We start from the raw sequence: 6,000 nt of genomic DNA, 5'->3' as shown, positions 1-6,000 counted from the left end.
GCTGACGTCATCGCGCCGGGCGGGCACGTCCCGCGCAGTCTCTGGGTGGCGGGAGGAGCCGCCCCTGCAGAGCCGCCCTCCGCGGCCGGTTGAGCCGAGGATGTGATCGCGCGCGGCTCGGGGCTGACGGGCGCTGACTAAGCTCCCGGAAGGGCGAAAGCGCCGGCGAGGGCTTGGGTAGTTAGTATCTTGGGGAGGGAGGGTTGGGGTGGCTGGGGGCTTTTCACAATCGGGTCCCGCGCCCGCTCCTCACGCTACCACTCTCGCCCTTTCGTCCACGGCGACGGCTGCTCTCACTGCCCACGAGCTGACGACTTCCATGTTGCCTCGAAGTGCAGATTTCCCCCCAGACCTGCGGATCCTTCCTCCGGGTTTACCTCAGATGCCCTTTCTGTAAGACTTCGCTGACCGTCCCCAGTCCGAGTTAGGAGCACCTGCTGTGTGATCTCCCCGGTGGTGTACTGGCGCCCTTTATCGCCTTGTAATAAGGGGTTCACACACGCGCTCGTGAGTGTACGGGGCAGTGAGGGACCACCTCTATCTTGTTCTAGGTCCCTGACGCCCAGCGCAGTGCCTAGGATTCTGTGGTTTTGTTAGGTGGGTTTGATACAATTTCGAAAGTTATTTTTAGAAGTAAAGTTGTTTTGACACGGGAATGAAGTAAGTTGGGTCGGGATGTCATCATCTCATCTGTCCTCACAGGTGAGAACTCAGTAGCTCAGCGGCTGAGGGGCCCCTGGGAGCTTGTTAATAAAAGCATATGAAGAAGCAACTGGATGATATATACCAAGACATGACTCACAGGGCAATATATATCCATTTCAGATATCCCAGTCCAGGGTGGGCGCGTATTCTTTCAGTCAAAACCTGAAGGGTGAGTGGATGTTGGTTGGCTAGGTGAGGGCTGAAGGAGAAAGGAAGAGGGTGGAAGGAGACAGTATTCCAGGCAGAGGAATCAGCAGGGACAAAGAGCTCGAAGTAAGACTGGGAATGAGGTCCTTCAGATGAGCTTTAAGAAAGCTTGAGGCTAGGGGACACCTGGGTGGCTCAGTGGATTAAGCCGCTGCCTTCAGCTCAGGTTATGATCTTGGATCCTGGGATCAAACCCTGCATGGGGCTCTCTGCTCAGCGGGGAGCCTGCTTCCTCCTCTCTCTCTGCCTGACTCTCTGCCTACTTGTGATCTCTGTCAAATAAATAAAATCCTTAAAAAAAAAAAAAAAGAAAGAAAGAAAGCTTGGGGCTATACACAACTGATAAATTATTGAACACTACATCTAAAACTAGTGAGGTACTATATGTTGGCTAATATAACTAAAATTAAAATTTTTAAATTTAAATAGAAACAAATTCATTTAATTTAAATAAAAACAAAAAGAAAGCTTGGGCATCTGGATCTTAGGTACAGAAAGCAGTCTGGCAGGAAGTGAAGCTGGTGAGCTAGCAGGAGACAAATTAGCTCTGATAGTGAAGGCCACAGCAGTATTGAGAATTTCAACATAAATATGACAAGAGACTAAAGATAGCTTTAAGCAGGGAAGTGACATGATCAGGGTTGTATTTGGGGAAATCACTCTGGCTTCAGCGTGGAGAACAGATCAGGGGAAGTATGAGATTGGAAAAAGGAAGATGGGGAGAGGTGGTGTAATCCAGACAAGAGATGATGATGGCCTGAACCAGAGTGGGGGCAATGCTTAGAATTAATGAGAGCTCAGTAGAGAGTTTAGATATGAGATAGGTATTTTAAAATAAGTAACTTTCCAGTGTATCACTAAAGGGATAAAATGGGGGTGGGGTGAATTCTATTCCCAGAGCAATTATAAAGTACTTAAAAATTTTTTAAAGAAAAATTCCAACCTTATCTGCAGGAAACACTTTGACTTACCTCTGTGTAAAAGTTCAGCCAAACATTGGTTTAGTGTATGGAGCACCTTTGGCCATTCTTTAATGGAAATCCTGACAGCTGCTTCCTACAACCCACCCTCATACCCTGGTGTGGCTCAGGACAGCCATGTTTCTGCCCTCCGGAAGATGATTGGTCTGGGAGTGATCACCTGACATGTACTGGGTATCTAAGTTTGTGTTCCCCTAAAAGCATAGCCTGAGACAAGGATTTGGTCACGGGCGGTTCACGTGGGAGTAAGTGTAGCCAAAAAGAGGGAGAGACAAGGAAGGAAGGAAAACCAATAAAGAATGTTATTGAGCTGGTTACCACCATGGTAATAGGAGCTCAGTTCCACGGGCAACCATAGGAGAAACCACGGAGACTGCACCTCAGAACTGTCTTTCTAAAGGGCAGACGGTGGGGCAGACTCCTGTTTGCCACCAGCTGGGTGTTGCTGCCTGTGGTGGTAACTCTCCACGCCCACTTTGCAGAGCCTGTGCTCATGGGTGCAAGCTGAGCTACGGAGGCTTTACCTTGAGGCAGAGATGGCAAGGCTGGGCTTTGAGGTGGGAAGCCATTAGGGCTTCTATGAACAGCGCAGCTGAGGTTATTGATGGACCGAGCAAATGTGGCACAGGGCACCAGGAACATCTGCTATATTTGGCAATATTTGGCCAATTGTTTCTTTCCCAAAAATTTGGAATTGAGGTCAAGAGAATCAATGTTCAGAAAACCATGGGGCCTGTAACATAACCTATAGTTTGGCCCTCTGCCATACTCCCATGCTCTCATACTGACTGGGTAACAGGAAAAGAGCTTGTTATCTGCAATATTCTGTTTTCACAGTGGGACACAGTAGCCTCCTAAAAAGAGGTTTATCTTGTAGCTCACCTATATGGGCTTAAGTCATACCGCTGATTCTTTTGCTTCCTCCCAAAGTCTACACTCTGACAAAACTGTGGCTAACTGCCATTACCCCTCATTTCACTTTGTCTGTTTTAAGACAGTTGTAAGTCATCCCATTAGAGTCAAGGTATTTCTTAAGGCTTCGTCAGAATCTCTGATCACAATGTGAAGTCAGGCTGATGACATTGTGGAGGCTTCTGAGACAGGTCTACACATCAGGCCCTCTGCCATGGAGTTTAGCTTTTGACCTTGGCCCTGTAGAAAGAACATGTTGAAGAGCTTGCCATTTGTGAATTCCAAAACTTCGTATCTGTGAAATCCAGCCTCAGTTCAGTTAGATTTAAACTTATGAAATAGCTAATATTTGACTACTTTTTTTACACTTAAAAATTTTTCATATGGGGCAGCTGGCAATTTTTCAACTGGCCAGCTCAGTTGGTAGAGTGTGCTACTCTTGATTTTGGGGTTGTGGGTTTGAGCCCCACGTTGGGTATAGAGATTACTCAAAAAAAATAAAATCTTTTGGGGCACCTGGGCTCAGTGGGTTAGAGCCTCTGCCTTCTGCTCAGGTCATAATCCCAGAGTCCCGGGATCGAGCCCCGCATCGGGCTCTCTGCTCAGAGGGGAGCCTGCTTCCTCCTCTCTCTCTGCCTGCCTCTCTGCCTACTTATGATCTCTATCTGTCAAATAAATAAATAAAATCTTTTAAAAAAATAAATAAAAAATAAAATCTTTAAAAATTTTTTTGTATGATTTAGTCTAACTAAGCAGCATACATCATGGGCAAGAATTGTTTTTCTCTGACCTTCTAACTAATTGTGAGCCTGCTGGGTTTTTGCACCAAGACATGAAGGCAAACAGTTACTGTCTGAGAGTATGGTCTAAGTCCACACACCTTAAAAACAGAGGTGCCAAATGTCTATGTACCTCTGCCCTTCAAACTTTTATTTTCTACTAATCGTATATAAGAAGAGGATATAGATAGGAAATAAGTTACGCTACCATAACGGGGACTCAAAACCAGTGGCATAAATAAGAAAGAAGATTAATTTCTTGTTTGTGTAATAATCCAAGGCTAGTATGGAAAAACCTCTCAAAGGCCCAGACACCTCCATTTTGTGCCCCCTTCATCCTAACCTGTTGCCTTTGTCCATGTGGTCCCAAAAGAGTCCTTGCTCCAGGCAGCAGAATGAAGGAGCGGAAAAGGAAGGCCGCCAGTGATTTAAGGGTATGTCCCTTTATTTGCATACATCACTTCTGGGCGCTTTGGATGGACTAGCACTTAGTCACAAACGATCATACCCAGCTCCATCGTGCTCATTCCCTCGCTAGGAAATGTAGTCCTCAGCTGGATGGTCACGTGCCCAGATCAAATTTCAATTATTATGTCAGTGAAGGACAACAGATATTGGGAAGAAGACTAGTGTCACAAGAGGGAAATAAAGGACACATTTTATGTTACGTGGACCATCTTGAGCTTGAAGTACTAAAGCAGGGTGTGGGTTATTTAACGTCACATAGCAGCCAAGATTGTAGAAGGCCTCTTACCTCACGTGGTTTGAGGATGAGAACGAGCTCTGCTTGACCAGTCCCCTGTCGCAGCGCTCTCTGCTGGTTGTCTACCTAACAGCCTTTCCCAGCTCCCTCCTTGAGGACAAAACCATGATTTTAATCACCCTTGTGTTCTACATGGATCCCTTTGCAGCCTCTGGGATGAATCTTAAATGCCCTAAGTCAGTGTTTCTCAAACTGGTTAACCACTACCAACATTGAATACCCATTTTATAACTACATTTTATAAGCCAACACACTCCCAGAGGCCAAAACTAATATTTGACCTTATTATTAATGTTTGATATACTCCAATATTCTATTGTTTCATTTTTTTAAAAATCTCGTTGCCCATTCACTATGTTGATTTCCGTCCCACCCCTGCCCCCACATTAATCGTTTGTAATCTTTGGTTCTGGAGAGACGGGGAAGCCAAGCATACTATCTATCCTTTTTTTTTTTTTTTTTTTCTGGTCAGAGAGAGAGCACAAGCTGGGGGAGCAGCAGGCAGAGGGAGAAGCAGGCTCCCCGCTAAGCAAGGAGCCTGATGCAGGACTTGATCCTAGGACCGTGGGATTGTGATCTGAGCCAAAGGCAGACTCTTAACCAACTGAACCACCCAGGCCTCCCTTTCCTATCTATTCAGATGAGAATTTATTTCTGCTGTAAGCATTACCTGTGACATGCAGCACTTAGGAAGTCATTTTCTGACCATGAATGGAGCCAAGCAGAGAGTATAAGCCAACATGTTGAAGACGGCAGAGAAGAGAGATGGAAAAGATCCAGGGTCATTGATAAATTCACTACCCGGAGCACCACATCTGGCCTTTCGGTATAGGAGAGTAAGTGTCCTTGTTAGCAAAGCCTTCCGACTCCTACAACCCAAAGCTTCCTTTGTGAAGTACCTGTTATGGAAGCTCATATTAATAAAAATGAACATTTGATTCCTTCATTTGGAACTTTCTGCTGGTGTATTGTCTACATAAGGTGTTGGCTGTGGTAGTGGCAGCAGAGGGATTTCTGAACTCCCTAACCAACCTTATAGCTCTCCACTCACAGCTCTGGCAGGACTCGAAATACTGACATTATAATCTATGCATTAATAGTCTGTTTACTTGCTTTTAATTTTAAATAAGTTCTAGGGTTTTATAAGTGCTTTTATTTTAAGATATAATCATCCGATTTTAAATCGTCCTCTTTGGGGCACCTGGGTGGCTCAGTGGGTTAAAGCCTCTGCCTTCTGCTCATGATCCCAGGGTCCCTGAGATGGAGCCCTGCATTGGGCTCTCTGCTCAGCGGGGAGCCTGCTTCCCCCTCTCTCTCTGTCTGCCTCTCTGCCTACTTGTGATCTCTATCTGTCAAATAAATAAATTTTTTAAAAAATTAAAAATAAATAAATAAATCGTCCTCTTCATGTTAAATTATAATCACTTGGTTTTAAGAAATTTTTTTTCTCTCTACATTCATCTGTGGCTTTAGAATTGTAGGCTTTCAGTTTTTGGAAACTTGTCTGGAGCAGACTAAACAAAGATAAACACTGTCTCTCTCCCTACTCCCGCTCCACGGATGCTCAGATAACCAAAGGCTTAGAGAACCCTAAAAATAAAATCTTTGGAGCTCTTTCTTGGGACTTTGCCAAAATGTTTTAACTGTCCCAAGA

The sequence above is a fragment of the Neovison vison genome, chromosome 3 (genome assembly GCF_020171115.1).
Source record: "Neovison vison isolate M4711 chromosome 3, ASM_NN_V1, whole genome shotgun sequence".
Classification (NCBI taxonomy): Eukaryota; Metazoa; Chordata; class Mammalia; order Carnivora; family Mustelidae; genus Neogale; species Neogale vison.
The sequence above is the reverse complement of the archived record's forward strand: the minus strand, read 5'-3'. Positions refer to the sequence as shown.